The sequence below is a fragment of the Apus apus genome, chromosome 1 (assembly GCF_020740795.1).
Source record: "Apus apus isolate bApuApu2 chromosome 1, bApuApu2.pri.cur, whole genome shotgun sequence".
Classification (NCBI taxonomy): Eukaryota; Metazoa; Chordata; class Aves; order Apodiformes; family Apodidae; genus Apus; species Apus apus.
Genome location: NC_067282.1, coordinates 66719838 through 66744745, shown reverse-complemented (window position 1 = coordinate 66744745; position 24908 = coordinate 66719838). Strand labels below are relative to the sequence as shown.

The 24908-nt window shown below is 45.9% G+C and overlaps 1 long non-coding RNA gene across 4 annotated transcripts in view; it reads right to left on the bottom strand.

The window, feature by feature from the left end:
* The window catches only part of LOC127380607 (uncharacterized), a 462715-nt gene that overhangs the window by 372593 nt on the left and 65214 nt on the right, over positions 1 to 24908 (bottom strand). For 2 of the 4 annotated variants that reach the window (XR_007888531.1, XR_007888535.1), the window contains exon 5: positions 8350 to 8607. The exons of 1 other annotated variant lie outside the window; for it this stretch is intronic. This is a non-coding gene — a long non-coding RNA (uncharacterized LOC127380607). Of the gene's footprint in view, positions 1 to 4303; positions 4753 to 8349; positions 8608 to 24908 lie in introns of those variants that run through there. One more of the 4 variants, XR_007888534.1, reaches the window with a different exon arrangement.

Below are 24908 nucleotides of genomic sequence, written 5' to 3'. Positions count from 1 at the left end.
ACAGTCTCCCACAGCATTATTTCCTAAGACCATGGAGAATGAGTTTGGAGAAAGTGGCTAGAAAATATCTGAATAATTGTATAAGGATTCCGAGGTAAATGACCACCCAGAAAAATGATCTGAGCACATTCCCACCATCCCTACAAGCTCTAGTGGTGCTGCTGGAAGTTGTGCTGCAGGAACTCCTGGCTTTGTGTTTGTTCAAGGATCACTGGGAAACTCTCTCCTCTTCCTGCAAGTGTCTGTATTTCTGTATCAATGCATAGAGAAGTCCTGTTAGCTTGGCAGTGGCCAGTGATACCAGATCCTCATGACTGCACAGGCTGGGGCATGCAGGATCTAGGGTGGGCACAAGGCGCTTCGTGAGGGCTGCAGACCATTCCTGCAAACTCATTCACACACCTGAAGCCTCAGTCCCATGCATGCTGAGGACACACGCTTCACTTGATGTTGGTGGACTATCCTCTCAGAATCAACACAACTAAAAGGCAATAGGGTGCCAAAATTTATTAAGATTTACCGTTTGTTTGGCTGCTCAGATATCAATCAGGCCGCCTCTAAGGGCACCACTATATGATCTGATTTTTTAAGGCGATAAAGGCCTGAGGCAATGTTTGAAACTGCCAAGAACAGAATGTGCAAAGTGATCCATGTCCAGGAGATTAGCTGCAGGAGGAAGGACAGAGCTGGGGAGAGCTGTGCACTGGCACCTAGGAAGGAACAACTTGCAAGATGGAAGTTGCTGAGGGTTTATCTCCCTGCATTGAGGAGTTACCATGTGGAGAGCACTCTGATTTTGTCCGGTGGGTTTGGGCAGAGCCACCAATGAGATCCCCACTTCCTTTGGGTCTCCTGCAAGGCAGGACTGGTAGAAAGCACCTAAAGCAAGGAGAGGTGTCTCAATATAGGGCAGGAGGAAGAAGGTGGACAATTACTTTTGATGTAGTGGCAAAAGAGAAGGGCTGGCACAGAGCAAAGCAAAGTGAGGATTTGTCCATCTTGGTGACTAGTTTGCCTGTTAGTGCCTTTTGTGGGGAAAAATGAGACTGTGTGGCTGATGGTCACACACAGGAATTTTGGGTGATGTGTGATCTAGAAACATGTCTGAAGGTGGCTGTGGATGATGCTGTGATATGCAACAGAGGAAGGAGAGAGGCATGCCAGCGGGGGAGGGACTCTCACAGGCTGCGGGACCAAGTGCTAATTATAAGATGACAGAAGTGTGCAAAATGGCCTCAAGTAGTTACTATTCGTGGGCTGCCACTGCAAACAAACGGGGCTGGGCCTCCTCGGGCTGGCATGCCCAAGAGCTGGAAAAGGGCAGCTGCTCGAGAGCCTGGCAGCAAGCCTGCGTCACACACAACAGGTGAGAGAGGGTGAGGAAGAAAACAGGCGACGAGAGCTGCTGCGGCCCTGCAGACTGAGAGCGAGAGTCCAGGTGGCACACAGGCATTTTATTGCCCTCTGGAAGCTGCAGGGAGCCTTGAAGGGAAGAGGAGGGACCCTCGGAACTGCTCTCAGCCTCCTCAGCGAGGTGATTGCCAGCCTGAGGTCCCCAGTGCAGCTTCCAAGTCCTGCAGGGCACTGCCTTTGGACTCCTCTCTGATTTTCTGTCTAGAAGGTTCAGGAGAAACACAGCCCACTCAGGGGCTGCTGCACATTACAATGGCTCAAGCAGGGCCTGTAGTCTCCTAGAATGAAGTACGACAAAAATAACTCTCAAGTCTTCCTCCTTACCCTCCTTGTCCTCCCCACAGATGTGGGGTGACTAGGGATTTGCCTTCTGGACATACGTTTTTGGTCCTCTGAGCACGGCTGCTTTTCAACAGATTAAATGCATATAGCTATGCAAGCTGGGGTGACTAAATAAAAAAAAAAATCATGAACTGGTAGGCACTGAGGTAGTAAATGTACACAGAAATAACCTTCCTGCAAATCCACCCAGGGGCTCAGTATTATTTTCTTTAATATCACTTTAACAGGTGTGTAATAAAACTTGTGGGGGTGCCCGCTCAGCTCACCCTTGGCTAAACGATGTGGAAAACAACAGCTGTTAAGATAGATAAGTCAGTGTAAATAGCATGTGTGGATGGAAAACCCAGAAGTGTCTCTAAGAGGGCATTTGCCCCAAACTGATCTTGCTGAAGAGGGAAGCAACCATCAGTCCTCAGCTGATCATGATGAAGAGGATGGCAGCCATCAGCTGGATTAAACAGTAACCAGGGAATGACAAAGGCAATTTAGAAGCAAAAGAACGAGTTGGTCTGAAAAGCTGTATAAAAGAAGAATAAAAACTTGTAACAGAGCAGGGAGAGGCCTCAGGCTGGGAACAGAGCAGCAGTCAAAACCCAGTCTGGCACATCACAACCTTTGCCAAGACCAAAAGTAGCAGCTACCCTATCCATGAGACACAGCCAGCACCCAGCATGTGGCCTGACCCTGTGGGGTGCTGCATGTCAGGACCCACACTTTGGGTATGTCTGGTTGACCTGCTGGGGTGCCTTCCCACCAGCGGGTGCATTAGCTGGTTGTAGGGAGTAGTGTGGGCACCCACAGAACTGGAGCAGCGCCAACCTCACTGGGAGTGGGGCATCAGTGGAGGGACCCATGTTCCCAGAAGTGACCCCCTGCCAGTGAGAGAGAGGTGGGTGCCTGCGTGTGTGGGATGAGAACTTCTAGGGATTATTTACAGAATTGTATTTAGGAACATGCAGGAATTCATTAGTGTGTCTAATGCTGTGGTTGAACTCCTGTATTGCTGACATAGATCCTGAATGTATAGTTCACCAATTGTCAGTTAATTACATGTCCTTATTAAATCAATAAACCGTTTTAATCCTGATTGGTTGAACCTATGTGAGCTGAGCCATTTTTCCCTGCAACAATCACCAACTGATACAAGTTTTTAATCAATCCTGGCAGGAGAAGGCCTACAAGCTTAGTGATCAAGAAAAGATTCACTTCATGTTGAATTGGAGATGAGGTGCAGGACAAGGGATGGTTTCTGGGGTAGACTGGCTGGCAGGTGGACGCAGAAAAGAAGGATGCAAGAGGGACAACATGCTGTGTGACTGGTGTTTGATAAATGGGATAAATACTTCTGGTGGACGGTACAGGGTTCCTCTGGCTGAGCATGGCCACCTGTAGTGAAACCTGCTGGCTGTCAATACTGTTCTGATGGAGGCAAAGACAACTTAGAATCATAGAATCATAGAACTATTCAGGTTGGAAAAGACCCTTGGGATCACCGAGTCCAGCCATCATCCCTGCTCTACAAAGTTCTCCTCTAAACCATATCCACCAACACCACATCCAAACGACCCTTAAACACATCCAGGGATGGTGACTCAACCACCTCCCTGGGCAGCCTATTTCAGTGTCTAACCACTCTTTCTGTGAAAAAAGTGATCCTAATGTCCAGTCTAAACCTGCCCTGTTGCAGCTTGAAGCCATTTCCTCTTGTTCTGTCGCTAATTGTCGCTACCTGTGGGAAGAGACCAGCACCAACCTCTCTACAATGAGCTTTCAGGTGGTTGTAGAGAGGGATGAGGTCTCCCCTCAGCCTTCTCTTTCTCAAACTAAGCATTACCAGCTTCTTCAAGTGTTCTTCCTAAGATTTATTCTCTAGGCCTTTCACCAGCTTCGTTGCCCTTGTGAAGGCACCAGAAGTCAGACCATGTTGCCAGAATTTTTCTTTTTGGCAGATGCAGGAAAAATTACTCTCATCTCATCACTGAAAATAATATGAAAATACTTTCTTGCACGAAGTCCACCCTGTTTTCCTTGGCACATCTGGAAGAGATAGCCACACAGGGAAGAAGCATTACCCAGGAACTAGCTATGAAGCTGGCAAGAACAGCATGTGTTTTGTGACAACGGGCACTGGGAGCCCTGACTGGAGCAGCAGCCAGGTTCCTGGTACACAGCCACGGAGCTCAGGCAGCCACACAGGCTCCCGATGAGCCAGCAGCTGTAAGCCCAGGGAACTGATTTGGCTTCACCCCTGCTGGTCCAAACAAAATGATCCCCGTTTGGCTCCTCCTCTATCCTACTAGATAGAGCAGGACTACACACTATTAAAACAGGCCATCATTAATTTTCTGTCCTGGCAGCAAGATCACAAGGCTTCGCTCTCCACTCACTCCTGGTGGTGGCTGGTAAGTGGTTTCTGATGGCAAGTTGTATTTGGGCACCATCCTGCTTGGCTGCCCCAGTTAGAGCTCTTTTGTCTCCAGGGCCAGCCAGTCTGGGATGTTCAGCACAAAACCAAGTCAAAGAACGAGAACTAAATAAACTCCAAAACTATTTTGAGGCCTGCTTTAATAGAGTTTAAAAAGAAAAACAGCAACACAGTGGAAAAACATTTCTATCTTTAGCCATCAGGAGCAAGACTTATCTAAGCAGCACCACACAGGAGCTGGCAATGGGAATGTTAGGGTTTAACTTGTTCCTAAACATCTTCTTTTATTTGTTTGGTCAGAGCCACAGTGTGGTACTTTGTGATTTACAGTGTCTGACAGAAGCCCTTCTCCTTCTCCTCATGGGAGGTCCTTTTCCTAAAACAACTCACAGGTGTCTGTGATAATTTTAAAGATTACTCCAGCATTGTCCACACTAAAAGTTCTTAGTGACTGAAGGTGGATGACTCTGCAAACTGGGAAGCCTGCTGTCCATGGTGGGCTTATTGGTGGTCTTTGCATTGGTTTGGGTTGTTCCACTGCAATGTCTTGTGATGACTACTTGCAGCCTCACCTGCAACACAGTAACACAATACATTTAAGAAACAAACACATTTGACTGCGGAATCTCTCTCCAGTCCTCCACATCCAGTTATTGTGGCAAAGACATCGTGCAGCTGTGATGGGAACTGTCTGTCTTCACTACCCTGATGTAAATTTGGTGCTGCGGTAACCACGCTGGAATCTGAAATTCCCCTTTCTCTTTTAACCAGTCCTGTGTGGACTGCAGCCTGAGGGGCATGTGCACACAGACCAAAGAAGGCAGACTTAAATCTAACAGGAGTTTAAAAAGTGCTGAAGTCTTTCTCAATATAATCACTAGGAGTTAAGGACCTGACCTGTGTGGATTATTTAAAAAGCTGCATGGGCCTCAGTTTGTACTTTTAGATGTTTGTGTACCTTGGAAAATCTGTTTTGACTTTCCACAGCTCAGCCTTTCTTCTCAGACAGCCAGGACACATTTGACATGGACATTTGCATGAGACCTGAATCAAAGCAGATCTGTTATGTGAAGGCATGATGAGAGCTGGGCACTTCTGTCACTGGTGTCCCCAGATCCATCAGGTGTTTCTCAGAAACTATTCGTTCTGGCTGATTAAGACACCACAAGCTACAGGCAGAGGGAAGTGAGCACCATAGTAAACCACTCCATCACGCCTGGTCTAACAATGGGACAGCAGAGGAAGACAGTGCATGTGGTGATGCTGCTGTTATTCACATAAGGCAATACCTTTGTTTCTTCTGTTATTTGAAATCCTATTTATCAGCTGAATAGCACAAACCCTTGGAGGATATAATTGTGACAAGACCCCCAAGTCAGCTAGAGTTTTGAGCTGTGTTTCTTTTCTCATGGGAAACGTCCTCAAAACACTAACATGCAAATCTGTTTTTCTGCATGTTAGAAGTATTCCCCAGGCAACCAGGATCTGGAACTGAACAGAAATTCTCTTTACTCCCCACCCATATTTCCTTTTGAAAAAGCAGCTATTACTGGTAGTCAAAGATCAGCTCCTGTTGCCTGATGTCCAAAGCACTTCACAAATGAACACTTAATAACAAAATGGCTTAGCTAACGAGTTTTATTACAAGCCAGTTTTGTTGATTTCAAAAATATAAGACTGGCTACACCTGGAATGCACCATAGGTCCATCTAATCCAACATGTCTTCTCCAGCTGTGGCCAGTAGCAAATACTTAGAAAAATTGCTCAAGAACAGGGCAAGTACATGGTGACTGATGTGACCTTCCAGGTGCCAGCAGCCTGCCACCCTGGGATTTCCCAAGCCAAAGAGTACTCTGACAGCAAAGTAAATGGGGCGTAGTCCCAAACCTAATCTGTGTCTCCGTGGAGAAGCAGGTTGTGTCTGGCGTGTTGCACCTCACCCTACAGCTCAGTGGTGTGACTGCAGCCTCTGCAAGTTCACCTGAGTGAGCTTTAGAGGCCAGCAACTGCCCAGCAGTGAGGGCAGGTCTCACAGCCACAAACATGAACAGCTATCACCTGCATGGGGCTTTGCACTGACACTTTTCATCATGGTTCAGCAAGATGGTTTTAAACCGTCTCTGGTCTTGCTGTGTAAGTCTCCATCAGCCTCAGGGAGCCCCACAGATCAGTCTTCCCACAGGGCATGCAGTAACAAGCAGACCACAGTCTTCAGTGGATGCATACTCGTGTGTCTGGTGAGTGAGGTACCTACCTACATGTTCCTCTTACTGTTATGGTGGTATTGGATCAGTCAACCAAATGTCACCACTACCAAACAACATACTAGCTTATAACATATGAGCACAGAAACAGCTCTGAATCTTCTACTGCGAGCTCCTTCTTCAGCTGCAACCTCCTACCACACGGGCATTGCCTCTCATTTTTCAGTCGAGATGACTGACTGACGTAGCCTGCATGTCACCTGTGACGACCCACTGACTCCACCGTCCTTGCTGCTCTGTGAGAAGAGGCTTGCCACAGGTAAAGACATACTCTGCTAGGCACATACTTAATTTATAAGTGCTAATTAATTGAATAATGGGTTGGCTGGCAAAACTCCTGGTCTGTATTGCCATCTGGAAAAAAGCTGGTGTTGTCAGTAAGATGGGTGCTCTGCTAAACCCGATACCTTTGTAAAATAATCTGTCCCAGCATTACTGACAAGACCGAATTTAACAATGAAGATGTATATTTTGTTCTCCAAGAGCACATTTTTAAGATGGCAAATGTTTGGTCATTGGGACAGTGATCAGTGTGCTTTATTCTTGTGACAAGCAGTAGGATAAATATCCTGTTATAAATGGAAAGCAAACCGTTTACTCGAAGAGCTTTAAATGTCATCAGTCTCTTAGAAAATGCATGTCAGTAGGTCTCATGTGACCCTGAAAGCAGTGTGGCTGTTTAATGTAACTTTTGCCTCCACCAAGGCCCTCTGGGTGCCTACAACTGAGAGCAGCTATCTTTATATACTGACAGCCTTGCTCCAGGTCAGGGAGGCTCTGACCTGCCTCTGAACTGAAAGTCTGAAGCACTGGACAGATACTGCTGTTTCAGTTCTTCCACGTTTATCTCAGGAGTCAGGTTTCCAGGAATCTGCTGCAGTTGAGTTACCATAATGAAATGGCATGGGAAAGTGACCCACATCAGGTGCTTACAGCAGGCCTGCAAAATCCCTGCCTCTCTTCTCGGCTTCAGAGCACATTAGATTAAATGCATATACGTTGTTGTGGCCTCATTTCTAGCTGGTAGGTAGATGGGAAGCTGGTGGCAGAAGAAAAGAGCAGAACCAGTGTTTTGCCACCTTGGGTATGGCTTTGTAAAGGTGGTGGTCCCATCCCCACTAGCTCACAGGTGTCTGGGAGCCTGGCATAGCCACGTGCAGCTGCCCAAGGCCCACATCTGCTGGGCTCAGGAGAGAGAGCTGTGCACATCTTGCCTCATGCTCTCGCCTCCCAGAGAGCAAAGTGCTTTCCAAGCGTTAATGAACCGAGTCCGGCAGCATCGCTTTGCTAAGGTAGAAAAGTCCTCATTTCGCTAGTGGGAGAAGCTATGGGTTTGCCTACACGGAGGTGCTCTGGAAACGGACTTTGAATGAACTTTCCAACTAACAAAACTTTTAAAAACCTCATTAAATCATATTAAAGCCCCATGTGGGCATTTTAACTTAAAGGTATGTTTATTCTCTGCAGTATACTTCACCTCTAAAGAAAACTGAAGAACATTTAATTTACTAAAGGTGGCTGCTTCAATGCAACTATTTGAAATTTGCACTTGTAGTTCAATTAGATTACTTTTGTCCTCGGATTTCCTTTGTAAAGACGCCCTTCAAAAGAGAGGAGAACAGACTTGTTTGGGATCATCCAAAAGAAGTGGAGGAGCCCAGACATGCACAAGTATTCAGGGAAGCAGGTTTTCTCTCCACTACCTTTCTATGACTGCTAGAAATGACTTCTGTGGTTCAGCACTTCTGCACTTTCCCTTTCCCTGCCACATCAGGCTTTGCAACAGACCCAAACAGCAGAGCTAGCAGGTGTCTTGTCTGGCTGCAAGCAACACTGTAGAAAATGCATGAAAATGCCACAGTCTTTTGAGACTGCAAAGTCTGGGGATCATTTATTCTGCCCTTCCAGCATAACACAGTATCATTTCATTCCATTACTTTTTCAGGCAGCTGGATAGCTTATCTTTGACTGAAGCATAAAGTCAGGTATTTGCTGCAGTCAAATTGTTTCAGGTATTTTGTTGAATGTGTGTTTTCCATTTAAATCAAATTTCCTTTTAGTAAGCTTCTTTTTTATAATCTTTTCTCCTTTGACAGACATGCCTTTGTCCAAATTCATAGCTGTTGCTTTCTTGGGGATGCAGCTTTGGTCTATAGCAACCCCTAAAAAAAAAAAAAAAAAAGAAAAGAAAAAACAAAACCACACCAGTGTGAATACAAATTTCTCCTAACCTCAAATACATCTTTTATTGTCACTGCTATATCTAGGTTCTTGAGCACATACAGTGGCTCCATTTGTCTACCTCACCAGGCCAGCAACGAAGCTGGAGCAGAAACACCAAAGCCTGTTAGTTTTACAGGATGGTCCCAGCCTCAGGCTGGAGCCAAAAGGAGAACCTGGTAGACAGCTTCAAGGCAGTTACATGAGCCACGAATTTAGCCTCTTCGCATCCCCCACCCCAATGGCAGTGTGAGGTTGGGCAGTAAAGAAAGATTCAAATACACATTGGAATAAAGCATAAAAATGAGCAAGACAGAAAAATGGAGAATAGCCTCTATAGGGTAGATAATTCACCCACAAATATTTGAGACTTATTGGACTTGACTTACCATGCTGCACCTTCTCATCCTTCTGGGATCATCAGTAACACTCAGAATAAATGTAAGAAGTTTTCCAGTGCTAGATCTTAATACGATATTAAGGTCAAGAAGCACTATTTCTTACCTTTCCCAAAGACAGAAAGTGAGAGATGGGGAAAAGTAGCTTGACCTTGGTCACAGGAGACAGATGTTTACTACAGAGCTAGGCGCAACACCGACAAGTCAAATGACAGTCATAGTATGTTTGGTTCCCTGATTCATAGATCCATCTGGCCAAAGCTCACCGGGTCTACAGCAGAGCTGGGCACAGTCATTTCTCAGAGATCTGTGAATCTGTCCTCTCTAGCAACATTTTTAGATATCCAATCATCCCACTCTCTCTATACCAAGATCTCTCTGGCCCAGACATTTCCTCAGGCTGCCAGTTCTCTATCTATCCACAACACTCTGACAAACATTGTAGAAGCAATGTTGGAGTTGTCATTAACCTGTCCAAGACTTAGGTCCAGACCTTTATTATAGTACCCTTACATGAAGCTGAATAAAACATAGCATATTGAACTGAGTCTATGACAAATGCATTACATTTGCCTAATTTTCTCATTTGCCACAGGAAAGAGTTGGAATTATTCTTTCTGAGCAAATGAGTTTTAGCTTTTCTCATTAGCTTTTCATAATCTTTAGTGCACAGACTGGGAGGAAAGAGCTTTCAGTAATTTTGGCTGAAATTAAAATGACTAAAGGTTAAAACTGAGATCAGGAGGGAAGGCACCACTGTTCCAGAGAAGTTTCTAGCCTCCTACTAGTCTTAACTGCATAATGAGTTTAAACATGTCAAAAAATAGCAGAGCCAGACAAATCCCTACCCAGGTAGTGGAATGGGATGTTCAGGTCAGACATGATGACTCACACAGGCTGAACTAATGTAAATAACCAACTTAAAAATGAAGGGCTTATCTGTACTGAACTGTCTCTTTTAGCCTTGGTTAAGTCAATTTAGATCTCTCTGGTGAGTTAACTTCATGGTGACACTAGACCTGTAAGTCTCACATGGTCTAAGGCAGATAAAGTGGAGCATTACATGTCACGGGGCATCCTGCGTTCATGCTTGCATCCGTCGTTTGACCTAGAGGATCATACACTCTCCTCCAGACCTCTGCATCTCCACTGGTCTGTGCTCTGTACTAAGGTAAGCTGAGATGAAACAGAGCACTGCAGTATCCTGCTGATAAAAAAAATCCTAAATCAGAGGCAGGTCAGAAGCCTCTTACGCATTCTCCCCAAGCCTAGACTTTTCAACACATTCATACCACTACTAGGAGATGCACCAAGGTGCTCAGACCACTGCCTAGGCTGAGTAGCTGCCAGCACCATACACCTGAGTCAGTGCCAAGCTGGACCATGTACCCTATCATCTACACATTTGTGCGATCTACTTGAGATCTGCCAGTACAGCAGTAGAAGCCACAACTACGAGCACCAAAGGAATAAATCCTTCAAAAGGAAATCAGTTACCCAGACAAAAAAATAAAATAAAATAAATTAAAATTCTGACATAACTTAGTCAACACCAGGGCTTCCACAAGATCTGGTTTTCTTCACACTCCTACCCAGCTCAGTTTCACAAGTGAAACGGTGAAATGTAGGCCAAATGCTCTGAGCCAGAATCCTTTTTTATTTATATGAGAGCAATCAAATATATACAATTGATCCTACATAGTGAATGTTGCAGCACACAGCAGCCCATGGCTAAAGGAAGCAGACCATACTTTATTTTGTGCCATTTTCAGGGAGGTGGGAGTTGTGTTTGCTTGTGCACAACCCAGAGCCTGAGCAGGGCTTCAGGAGCCTGAAGTGAAGGTCACCCTTACACACATCCACACAGCATCACCTGCCTTGCCCTAGCCTGCAGCTACAGGACACTGGCCCAGAGGACATTGATCATGACTGAGGCAACAGATGAGGTGCACAAAGAGTGGGAGTGTGCTGGGGGAAGGAGGCAGCAGGTCAGCAAGACAGCCCTTCCGCACAGAGCCACGCACAGCACACAGGTCCCTGGCCTGCTGTTTGTTACACCATGTATGAAGGAGAAAATGAGACTTCAGGAAGATTATGACACTTGTCATGTATATTCTATGGCAGATGAGCTGTAATTCTTTGTCTGTACAATGTTATAAAGCGGGGGTGGTGTTTTTTAAAGATATTTTCTATACTGGAGCTAAGAACGGCAGGTTTCACAAGGAAGCTGTTGTTCAATTAAAACATGAATCAGTGTGTTTGCAGACCTGATTGAGACAGGGAAGCAATAAAACAAAGACACTAAAACTTATCAGTAATTCTTACAGTTTCTTAATGATGTTTCTAATCTATGCCTTTGACCCTTTGCTAATTCTACTTCTTTCTGTGCTGCCATAACATTTAGAAAGTAACTGAAAATTTTATGCCAGTCGTTAGCTTATTATATTTGCACTACAACAGCCCAAGACAAAGGCCAATATATCATAAAATAAAAGTACAACTCCATATTTAGACTTCTGTGAAAATGGCTTGAATTTCAAATGAGCAGAACCCACACCCTCTCTTACTGCTTTTAATAGAAGCTCAAGGGTTCCTGAAAAATCAAGCCTTTTATCAGACTGTCAGATATGGCCTCGGGGACATAGTTTTATGCAAATCATAGGCACAGGCATTCAGTGAACATTGTGTCATTACTGCAGTCATTGGGTGGGGACATTCCTTAGTATAGGAAAGGATCTTGTGGTTTTCTTTCAAATGACTGGTGGAACAGCTTTGCATCCCATCAGGTGGGTTTAACCCCCAAGGCTTGATCATCACTGAAGACTTCTCTGTTGGCCTACATGCTGGTCAGGACAGCAAAGGGGTGAGTTGTCTTGCTGGTGTCACTCTTGCAGCAAAGCCCTGTTTTCTGCCTGTGGGTTACAGGCTGGTACAGAGCACAGCCCAGACAACACGCCCCCTCCACAGCAGAAACACCTCCCTGGTAAAACCCATTAGTGCTGGAAAAGTGTCTATAACAAAGCTGTGGCTGAAAGACGTGCTCTTTTGACTACACCTGCTTACTGAGTGAGCATGGTCACGCTGACGTAGTGGTGCTTTGCATTGGCAAAGCTTTTGCTTCCAAGAAGAGAGAAGAGTTAAATCAATGGCAGACCTATTGAGGATATTTTAATGGCATTTAATTTTGGGAATTACACTAGTAAGGACTTGGCTAAGTGAATAACAATCTCACCTTGACACACACACACAACCACAACAGTTGCACAGGCCAACTATAAATCAGACACTGGCCTTAAAAATGTCTTGGTGACTGAAGAATGGCTTTGATGTAGTTTGGTCACATGGCAGGATTATGCGGAAGAAACAGCACAAAATGAAGTTATGAGGTTGCAGATTAAAAGCTAACAAAAAGAAATGCTTAATCAAATGCATAGTTAGAATCTGGAGCTTGTTGCCAACAGTCCTGTGGAAGCCAAAAACACATTTCGAAAAATGATTTGACAAAGTGGCGGACAGATCTATTAAGTGCTATTAAACAGCAAGATTTTATGAAGCTTTCAGGAACCCACAGCCTGGCAAGTACACCAGAGAATTACCACTACATGCTTGCCTTTCTCACACATATTAAACATCTGCTACCAGCCACCAGTGAAGACAGGATACTAGACTACGCAGAACTTTAGGTGATCCAATACTACCATTTTTCATTTAAAACCTTCTATGTTGGTGCTAAATTTACCTTAATGGTGAGGGTTGTTAACCACAGTGGTTCACCAACTGCTTCATAAGCAGCTGAGCCACCCCTGCAGCCTAGGCAACCACAAGAGACAAGCTCTAAATCAATGAGAAGACAGTCATGCTATGTTCTCCCTAAGTTGATTTATCCAGCTGTTGCTTACAAGAAGACAGAACTTCTCAGGCATGTAGTTCACCTGGTGCAGACATGCCCTAAGGGGTTTGCCCAGCTCACATGCTAGGGATTGTGGCAGGCAAAGATACCGATGTCAGGTCTCCCAAGTGCTTTGCTGGTGCCCAAATACTTGATCTGTTGTGCTTCTCAACTCAGGAGACTAGTGCAGGACAGGGAGGAGGTACTAAAATAGGCAAGAAATAATGATTATGCAATTGCCTAGAAGGATATTGCAAACTTTTATAGATGGGCACATCATCTCCCACTAAAGTTTACAGTGCACACCTCACTTTGGCAGCCTTCTTCACTGCACAGAAAACTGAACATGGGTGGGAGTCCTGTTCCAATAGTAGTTGTTACTGCTGGTACATACCAGGCCAAAATCTGCTTTAGCAAGGCATTTTTCCCCTGAGCTGTTACATGGGTTGGCCTTGCATACACAGGTGAGGCAAAAACACGCAGTAACACAGTGAGCAGAGAATTGCACTGTAACATGACCCCTTGGTACAGAGATCTGCCTGTGTAAATACCATTCCAGGCATGACAGATGGAGGAAAAGGAGTTTTGAATACTACTGCATTATGCTGCTGCTCCCAAATATAACAGATCCTGGACTGCTGTAATTCCTCAGTGTTTTGCCTGACCACTGAACCTTCTTATGATTTGCTACCAGCCACAGTCCTGTCCCCGTGGGCAGGAAACCCCTGAGGTAACTTCCCAAGGAACGCCAACAGAAAACCCAAGTGTCATTCCTGCTTCTGGCCCAGAATTTCTCATCATTGCTTAGGAAACTGAAAAGGTGTGTGCCTCTGCTTCTCTTTTGTAAAGCAGGGCTTACGGCAGCTTTTAACTCCTCAAGAGCATGAGGACAATGCAAAGACACAAGGGAAGGTGTGACGTGCTCAGATGTGTTGATAACAGAGACCACCACAGAATGAGACAGACAAACCCCGTGGATGGTCCTTGGTGGACAGAACCAGGATGAGCTTTTTCCCTGATGTGCAAGGCAGGTGGCTGGAACTGAAGCTCAGCCTGCCTATGGAAGTCCTGCTGCTTGAGCTGATGTAAATCTTGACTTTGTCTCTTCTGGCCAGCAGAACAGATGGCTGGCTGTGGAGCCTGGGGACAACTAGTCAGGACCTCAGCTAGAAGGGTACTCTCCACCTCCCATCCAGAAACCCCACAGGTGCAGAGCCCAACACCAAAATCTGACAGCTCCACGCCATTGCTGGGAAGAATCACAGTTTCTGAAGACTCTCCTGAATAACCATACAACTGAGTGTTCCAGAACAGCTTGTTCTACCTCAAGCCATGTGGTTATTTCATCTAGTGGTAAGCTTTGAAGGAGCTACTTTATCACCAGCTGCAGTGGGATGAACTGTTTCCTGTTGTTGATTAAGGCAATAAAAGTCACCAAGCACAGATTTTCCTGAAGTCCTTGTGTGAAGCTCTTCCCCTCTGCATCCTCTCCCCTTATTATATTGCATTGCCAAGCCTTGTCAAGGCTTCTCCATCGTTCTTGGTGTGCTGTCAGTCAATCACGGTTGCCGGTACACCCTGGCAAGCTTTGCAAAGACGAATATGCAATTGAGATCCTTAATTAACGCCACGTAACATTCAGATATATTCACTGGGGAAGGGACATGTGAAAGGAATCAAGCAAGAAACCTAGCAGAATGGGGGGAGGAAGGGTGGACCCCTTCCAAGGATTTTATCTGCAGAAAGATCTAATTAAGCTACAATAATATGCAAGCTCACTTAAAAAGAAAATGAACATCAAGAGAAGCTGAAGCTAACAACCAGCTGTCTCCTCTTTGAGAGTTAAACACATTAGCTCCAGAGGCAGAGGGAAAGAGAAAAATAGGCTTCAGATTTGTGTATCTTAAAACGAGTGAAATCTACATGCTGGTATAACACTGCAAACCTTCCACTTCATTTGCATCACAGGGGCAGGTCTGTTCACTAAAGGGAAATGTCCCTCTCTCTGCCAGTTAAACACACAGGCTTTGCTGCCTTTTGTCAACAAACCTGGTCTTACTCTTCCACGTTCTCTCCAACCCTGCCCATCACAGGATTCCTACCTCAGCTTTGCTGCCTGGGGTATGTCTGAGGGGCCGTGCTGAAGGCAGGGTGACCAACAGGTAGGCTGGGTTTGGGATTGAGGGAAAATGATGCCACATTGTTCACACAGACCTCAGACGGGTGAGGGAGAACATGAAGAAATGTGTTAAGCTATCATTTCAAAAGAGAAAAAATAGACTGTAGATACTGATTTCAAACGTGTCCAGTAAGGTACCTAGGTCACCTTCTCAGAGAGGTGGACACCCAGTTCCCCTAGGGTCTGTCTACACTAAAAGGAGTTTCCCAGCATATATGTATCTTGCTAGAGCCACGACAAAAATATTTCAGTAATGGAGATGCCATTCATACCACTGAAGGAGTTATTTTCTCAGCTACCTAAATAGACTAAGCTGTGTAATCTTTTTTATTTATTTTTTTACAAGCATAATTGGAATCATGTAAGGGCTAGCACTGATACGGGTTTGATGTGTATTCTCCTCTATACTCCCAAGTAGTATACTCCAGCCAGACAGCAAAAATTTTCAATGCAGAATAATCCATATGCACATTATCAATACCACCATGACCCTTTAGCAAGGGAAGAAAACAAACACAGGAAAAAGCATTCCCTCTAATGTGAGAAGTCATACAGCCCTGCTGAAGAACCAACAGCAGTAACTCCAGTTTTCCCACCTTTTATTTAACTTGTCCATTCAGTGGTCAGTCCTCATGACTTTGAGAATGTCAACATTTCCTTTACAGTTGGGAGTTTCTACCTCTGTTTAAGTGTTACCAGAAAATAAACATACACCCTCAACTCAAAACATCACAAAAGTATGATCCAATCTGCAAAACTCTGCAGGACAATGGAGAAGCTGAGCAGCCTTCAGAGCACAAACCAACACAAAGGGCCTGGACTCCGCAGCAGTGTCTTGTCAGCAATGGAAAAATGTATTCCCAAGGAGATAGAGTGGTGTTGGAATCCAGATGAAGAGCTGGATCAAAGAGCTTTCCCTCACTGCTGTAGTTGTCTATTAAACAGACATGTAAAATATTACACTATTATAGGTGAATTTGCTCAAATGTTTGTTCTCTTCTCTTCCTTAGCTGAAGGATGGAAGGGAAAGTGTGCATTTCTGTAGTCCCAGAATCAAGAGTGGTTTTGCCTGAATGTAGAGCAAAGATCTACTTTTTCAGTGGACCAACTGTTTTTTGAAGAGGAGTGACCAAGCATGCCTATATTGCTATGATATGGCTGAGAAGACTGGAACAGGTGAAAGGCTATAATTCCTTGCCCTGGGAGACTCCACTTGAACTCTCTCAGGCCTGGCTGAGATTTAACCTCTCTTTTGACAGCTCTCCAGCCCATTCATGTGGGCAATGCACAAAGATCTCAACAGCGAAGCAGGGAGTCAGAATTCCCAGCTGCCAGTGTTGAGAACTACTGTAACTGAAAACATGATCTATCACAGTTTTCTCTAGTGGAGGGCAGTGAGAGTGACCTGGTCAGTACCCATCAGAACATAGACAAAAATGAAATAAAAAATTGAGAGATGTAGAGGTCTTAATTATCTTAAGAACAGGAAAGAGCAACCACTAAAGCCGAGCAGTTTTCAAATACAAGGATGAGAACTCCAAGTGCTGGAAGATTTTTAAATGGAAAATTAATAAAGGAAAAGCAGGATAACAAAGTTTTATTGTGTATTTTAGAAGCAGATGTATAAGGCTTGTGTTATTCTTTTAAAAAGGACAAATAGCTTATGAGGAAAATAAGCAGCAGATTCGTAACTGGTGCATCAATACCATTACCTCCCCTTGCCTCAGTTTTATTTGGGAAAAATGTTTTACATTTTTTTGAGTTCTTAATTGCGGTTTCTCAGCCATTTCTAACAGGTCATATATCAGCTGCAGAATAGTGTCTCTAGCCTTCTATTTAAGTAATAACTTTGTTTTGATGAAGAGAGCAAACATTGCCTGGGAACAGACTGCAATGTCCTCCAGCCAAATTCACAAACAAAATTCTAGGCTTTTATCTCCTGCTGCAGCCTGCTGCTGAAAAAAACACATAGTTATATATGTGATTATTAAGGTAATCGTAAAATATGACATATTGTTTGACTTTGTTGCAATAAGCACACATATACACACCCCAATAAGCAAAAATCATCTTTGTCTACATCACATCTTTGTCAGCTCTCTGACTGGCAAAGCATGTCTTTGTCACCAGAGGCATACCAGGATACTTTATCCTGGGTTTTACCCATATACTCAGGAATGTTTGACATGACTATAAATAATTCAGTGTTGACACATAGTTTTTCAAAAAGATTTAGTCTCAGTTATAATGCAAGATAAAGCCAAGTGCCTGGTAGGAAGGAGACAGTATGAAGACCATGCTCTAACAATTTTCTTTACCTGAGTGATTAAACATTGAAGATGGCACTTCTGAGGCCACATCTTTGTGTGAAAATGCACCCAGCTAAGAATGTAGAACAGGCAGAGCTGGTGGAAAATCCCCAGCACAGCACACAGCCCCTGATGGGAAAGCCCTGTGCCAAACAGTTGACACATTCCTGGTGCAAAGAGATTTCCTTTCCAGAAGTCCTGGCTTGTGGAGGGCAGGAAGATCTGAGACAATGCTCTTACAGGACACAAGTCTCACTGGAATGCATTGCAGAAAACAGGGGTTAAAAAAATATGATCTGTGGTAAGAGTGTGCCTGCTCCCAGGATACAGGCAGCATGCTAAAAAGGCCAAAGAAGGGGGGCCCAATGGGAAGTTTCTTACTGTTGTCCACAGTATCAGGGCCTCAAGACAAAAAAAAAAAAAAAAAAAAAAAAAAAAGGCAATAATCCAGTCTGACTTTGTCCTTCCAGCCAGATAACAGAGAAGACCAAGTCTCAGCTCAAGGCTTAGGATTTGGTACTTTTGCTTGTTCCAAGGTGGTCACCTTTTGACTGGTAAAAGACAGGGACTAGCTGTCCTTGCCTGATGCCCTTTTCATCATTCCATGCCAGTCCTCAGAGCAGGACGAACAGAAAAACTGTTAAGGCTAGGACCATGTATATCTCTGGCCTCCTGCGTGACATTTAGGGGAAATCCCTGTCAGGCATACATAAACGCCTCAGTGGCCAAGTATGTTGCTGCATTTACGGCAACATCAACTTTCCTTCTGGAGTTCAAGGAGAAAATGCCGTAGAACAAGACTTCCCCCTTGGCTTTTTCCGCTCCCCTTAAGGGCACCTTGGGACAGCGAAAGAGAGTGACTGTAGGAGTAATTTTTCTGCAAGGACATTGCTCCCCTGCAGACCAGCCTGTGGCACCCGATCATGGCCAGGGCGGAGCCGTGCACTGACCCTGTGCACACGTGGCCGGAGGCTGAGGTAAAGCACCTCTGTCCTTCCACTTGGCCTTGCGGAGGCACCTCATGCACAACAGCTCTGCTGCTGCTCATCTGGTCACCCAGGCTGACCCACAGCTTCACCTGGTGCCAGTACATGCTCTTTCCTGCTCGCTCTGGTGACCCTCTGGCTTCCCACTGCCTGTGTGCCTGCATGGGACCTTCCATCGGTGGAAGCCTGCTCCCTCGCCCAGCCTTGCTCCACCAGGAGCCCAAGGAGATGTGGGGTGCTGGTGCCCAGCTGCTTTCAAGCCCCAGGGAGATGCCTCAGGATCAGCCCTGGGGCTGTAGCAGTGTTGTCTGGCACCTGCTCTGGCCCGGTATGCAGACCAAACCAGTTACACCAGCACTGCTGTCCTCCCAGCCCCCATGCCGAGCTGGCCAGGACACAGGGAGGCCTCCAGGCAGACAGGGGTGGGAATGGGACCTGTGGAGTTACTACAGCTCCTTCGTGGGTGCTGGCCAGAAAGGAAAGCCCCCTAGCCCCTCGACCCATGTGGTGTGGGGCCAGCCATACAGCCACTTGCTAACATGGCAGGTTAAAGATATAGCATGAGGAGGGCTGTGCTATGAGTACTGGTGCGCAGCATAATTAAGCAGCGGCCAATTAAATAAACAAATGTGAAGCTCTCCATAGGGCTGTAGCTGTCCTTATGCCTCCCATTTTCCAAAATTGATACTGTTCTGCATCCCTCCTCATAACAGCCTTTTGACATCTCTCAGCCTTGGACACTTTTCCAGTAAAATTTTCCATGTCTCCCAGATAGTTCCCTTAGCATGGACAAAAGCCCTGTCCCTTCCTTTCTTTCACATACTCATCCTGTAGCCTGGGATCACACACTGTTCTTATTTTTCCTGTCCATTTATTTTGCTACCTTCCTGCCCCATCATCTTCTCTCACTTCCCTCTTCAACTGCTCTGCTTTTGTTTTTTTTTCCCCAGTTTCAGGGAAGGCAAAGCAGAGATTTCTGCAGTGTACTCCTTGTGGTCTGTGACAAATGTGTGTCTGGCTAGGAACAAGGACAACAGGGGGGAAGGAGATATGAAGCCTGACTTACCAGGCCTAATAACCAGGTATTTTTTTCCAAGGCAAGCTTTTCTGAGGGCTGACACAGTAGGTGGGTGGAAAGCAAACGGCTTTCAGAGAGAAGCAACCAGCATTTCACTGAAGGTGAAAAGGACTGACTGAGCTAGGACAGCTGTGTGCCTTCGAGCCCGCTCATACATCCCAGCACTCCTCTGCTCCTCTGTGAGCCACACACCAGCTCCTCAGGCTGGAAGACATCTGGTTTATAATAAGGATTCGACTTTTCCTATCTGCTGTTGTGTTTGTCACTGCTTTTCCTCCTCATCCTTGTGAAAGAAAGTATGTTATCTTCCACTTGTGCTCACATATGGTTAGAGGTTGCCTCTTACGAGAGGTTGCTGCTTCGGTCAGAGCTCCTGGGTAGATGTAGAGTGGATGTCTGATATGAAGGGAAAATGTCCAAAACACAGTACTTTTACACCACCCTTCTCTTAAAGCAAAGGCCCCAAGCCTTTTCTAGGTGGTGATCCACTTAGAATTTTTCTACAAACAAAAAAGCAACATAAGCATTAATATTTGAACTGACTTTATGACAGGCACATATTCCCACTCATAACCAGCATATCAAAGTCACAACCATGCTTATCCTCGCCCCACCACCACCATTTTGACTGTATTCAGAGAGAGAAAATCATCCTCTGTGTATGAATGACACAAAGCACCAATATCCTTTGTTCATCCTTGCAAGGCGTGTGACAACACTGCTTTGACAACGCACCTGCCTCAGCCTGCAGCTCAGCTAGTATCGGCTGTTGTGCAAGCATCTCCTGGAAACCCCACAGTGTTTTTCCTGCAAAGCTGGCAGGGCCTGAAATTGAGTCAGATTCTGAACACGGATCAGAACCTGGATCTCCTTGCTAGTAGATGAAAAGCTGGATATGAGACAGCAATGTGCACTTGCAGCCCAGAAAGCCCACCATATCCTGAGCTGCATCAAAAGCAGCATGGCCAGCAGGTCAAGGGAGGTGTTTCTGCCCCTCTATTCTGCTCTTGTGAGACCCCACCTGGATACTGTCTCAAGTTCTGAAGCCCTCAACACAGGGAGGACATGGAGCTCTTGGAGCGAGTCCAGAGGAGGGCCATGGAGGTGATCAGAGGGCTGGAGCACCTCTCCTATGAGGACAGGCTGAGGGAGTTGGGGTTGTTCAGCCTGGAGAAGAAAAGGCTCTAGAGAAACCTTATAGCAGCCTTCCAGTACCTGAAGGGACTACAGGAAAGACGAGTACAAACTTTTCAGCAGGGCCTGCAGTGATAGGACAAAGGGTAATGGTTTTAAACTGAAAGAGGGTAAATTCAGATTAGATATTAGGAATAATTTTTTTACAAGGATGGTGGTGAGACACTGGAGCAGGTTGCCCAGAGAGGTGGTAGAAGCCCCATCCCTGGAAACATACAAGGTCAGGTTGGATGAGGCTCTGAGCAACGTGATCTAGTTGAAGACGTCCCTGCTCACTGCATGTGGGTTGGACTAGATGACCTTTAAAAGTCCCATCCAACCTGAACCCTGCTACGACTCTATGATCAGTGCTTCCGTGGGCAGGGTGTGAGCAACTGCCTGAGCCAGCGCAGTTCTGCTGCTCACCCTTTCCTCCCCACGCACCACTGCTCTCTCCTGCTGCAGCGTCCCAGGCGCTCTGGGCAAAGGCCCCAGGCAGCCATGCGAGGAGTGCAGACCTCAGGAGGGAGGATTTAGCTTCCATGAGCTTATGCTTGATGTCATCTGTGCCACAGTAGGATGGGAGCAAACACCCTACTGTCTACCTGGGAGCTTCACCCAGCCGCTGCAGCCTGCACTGCTGCTGTGCCTTGAACAGCCCTGGCTGCTCGCGAGACAGACTGTGCAAGCATTGCAGACAAAACATGCTCCAAGCCTGAACTCGTTGCACCACTTTGGGGGTCATAACCTCTCTCTGTGGATGTGCATTGTGAAAACTGGGCAACGGAAGGGGTGAGAAATCAAACCCCGAGTGAGTGCCTGGGTGGCTCCTGTGTGCTGCCTGCAACAGCCTCTTCACCTCCCCACGTTACTCCTGTTGACCTTGACCTCAGCAAGAAGGCTGCCAGCTCAAATCAAGCACAGACCAGCAGTGCTTAGCTGTCACATTCCTGTTGGTGACTGCTGCCAGGCTGAGCAAAATGAGTTTTAGGCTTCAGTAGTTCACATCTCTCTCGCAATGGGCCTAAACTGGCTGCTTGGTTCTGGGGCTGAGATCTGAATAGGCAACTGAAACTGCTCTAACCTGGGGGAAAGAGCAAGAATTTGGGAGACTCCAGCATAACTGCTTGCCCTGTCACATCTAACTGTGCCCAAGTCACTTAGCTTTTATCCCCCTCACCTTGCTTCCCTGAAATCAGGGTAAGAGCTGTTTCAGCAGGGTACTGGGGGCTGGTACTCAGAGGCCCTGTATGAAGTTTGGCTATTATAGGTGAGAGGTGCCCCGGGAGGGTTGATGAGAAGGAACTAGCTAGCACTAACACTCACCTCTTACCTGCGGGACATCACCTGCACTCTCATGGGTTATAGGTCCCAGACCACTTGGGGCAAATGCAGGACAGGGACATTTGCTCCAGCCCTGCCTCTTTTTCATAGCCTGTGGGTAAGACAAAGATTCAGGCTTCAGGGCTGTGAATGAGTTACTCTCCTCAATGCTAAATTGACTTCAAAAGCTGCATCATCAGGTTTTTTTCTCACCTCCTCCCCCCTCACAAGTGCTTGAAGTGCCTTTCAGGTAACAGGCCGTACCCAAGGATGCCTCAAGGTGTTAACACAGGAAGTCTTGGACTTGAGAGGGCTGCTGCTGTTAGGACAACATATATGATAAATGCTTCCATTGCTGCATACTCCCTGCCTGGTCCCAACCACTCTCCTTGTGCTTCATGGCCTCTCTCCCACTTGACAGGCTGCAAATGAGGTCAAATACTCTGGAAATGGTTTGCAGCACTTTTTTCTGTATGAAACAAAAAGCCCCAAATGAAAGCATTTCTCAAGTCAGCACTATGTGAGCAAAGATGTAGTGTTGAATTACAGGTGGTGTTGATCAAACTGCTGCAGCTGACAGACTTTGCACAGACAAACCAGGCCAGTGAAGCCTGTGGGTCATTCATCGCTGCAAGGACCAAGATGCTCTCCTCTCAAACATCCCAATGGCAGATTCCCTTGATGATAATTCATGACTTACATTTGCACCGTGTGTCCATTCCATTGCAGCTTTCTAGCTGCAAATAGCAAGGCTACACGTGTGGCCCTGCATTGCTGTCTGGTGAAGGAGAAGGCTGTATATAACCCATGACATACATGACTAGGGGGCACGGAAGAATTGAGGGAAGGGAAACTAAGTCGTAACATCTGGGACTTGGCAAGGGTGTAAAGTTAACATGCTACGAAGAAAAAATAAATCCGTGTGAATTGAACCAGTACATGAAACGTCCAGGCTTCACAATAGCATATTTCACTGAAGACATGGCTGGTAGCACAGCTTTTTCTAGCACTGTGGGGGCCTTTCCTGCTTCAGATATAAGATTGCCACCTACTGACCAATCATCCCTACTTTGGGCAATACCCTAGATCCTGACCCTCCCTCTTTATTCTCCTCCCAATATCAGCAAGACTCCACTTCATTTAGTTTGTGATATCTGATCAGATTTCAAACAGAGGTCATGTAACTGTACAGACCATTAATCACCAGATCACTTGGGCAAAAGCAAATGGCTCCATTATACTGAAGTCCCATTATTCACACAGCTCACCTTAAGCACTGGGATATCATCTGAGCAAGGCAGTGAAGGCAATAAAAATGCAATCTGCCCAGGACATGGTTCTTGCTGGGGAGATCTGGATGTGGAAAGTATTTCCAGATACTTCCAGATCTGTGCTGCTTAATGTACAATGGGAACACATCGCCGGTGGCTAGATTTACATGTCTGGGAATAGAACATCTGGACATGTTGGTTTGTAGTACCCTGCCCTGCCAAATGCAGAAAGTAGACTTTTAAAATAACTTCTCATACAAATGCATGTGAAAAATATCACTGCTGGCAACTTCTCACTGTAGCGCAGTTCTGTTTGTGCTGGAAAACCCAGCTATCACCACCCAATAAAACAGAAGAGTGATCTTGGAGGGATTCTTCTCAGTCAATGTCCAAAAATAGCAGATATTGCAAGAGGGTAGAAGGTCACTTAATACCCATGCTACAACACTCTTCTGAGTCCTGTTCGTTACCTATGACAAGCTGGCCACTCCTTTTTTGCTGCTTGCTAGGCAGTTTCTAATTCACAGTCTTTCTTTGGCTGCTATTTTGCTGAGTATCTCATGGAGGTTTTTGAGGCCCAGCTTTCCTTCACAGAGCTGAGGTAGCCACATTGGGCTAAAATCTGCACATTTCTGAGTTTTCTCTCGTTTCAGTTATAGCCTCTGCCTCAGAATGGTGTTTCTGATAGGATCCCAGAGAGGGAGGAAACAAGAATAAATAGCATCATACCCTCCTCAAGTGGGCTGTAGCTCAGAGGTGAAACAGAAGATGAGGAAGAACCTGGGTTGGGGAGGGAGGAGGTTGAGCTGAAACTAACCCACATTTTGAGGTTTCCTGCACTCTAATGGGGCACTGAAGCAGGGGCATTACCAGCCTCTCCTTCTCTCATACCAAGACCCAAACTGGCTATTACTAGTTCTCAACTATCAGAAGCGTGAGCTGTCTGTCTTAACCTCCCAGAGCTGGAAACAAGGCTGCCCTAAGAGGGCATTAATGCTGTCAGGCAAGATGAGGGCAGGTTAGCATGGTAAAGGTCATGGACACAGGGCACCCAGCACTGACAGAGGGTTGATGCTGTGTTTGCTTCTCTCTGGAGAGCGGCATTAAGGAGAAGTCAAGCACAGGCCAGTTGGAAAGAGAAAGGCTTCGAAACAGTGGCAGAAAACTAAATAGCTTTATTGGCAAGGAGGGATAGAGAGCTTAAGGTTCTTGAAAATAAACAACTGATCCTCTGACCTGATTCAAAACCTGGTCTGGTGAGAACGGATGGTGACTCAGACTCGGAGGACTCTGCATGCCAGGATACACTGGCCTCAATTTGGTTCTTTGGAGATACCTGCATGATGAAGAGCTCTGTATATCTGGCACATCTTTAAAGTTTTAGGAGGCCAGTAGGCTGAAACTGAGTCAGCCACTTACTATTACAGTCAGTACCTTCCAGCCAGAAGGGCCTGATGGTATCCCAAGCATAGATTCCTTGGCATCCCAACAGAGGCAAGCTGGGATGAGAAGCCACATACACAGAGTTTTGTGAAGCTGCCCTTAGAAAGGTTCCATGTGCAAGTGGAAGTCCTCAAAACATTATCAAATGCTTTTCTTAAGTGCCTACAACTTCATCTTCCCTTGCTCCTCAGGGT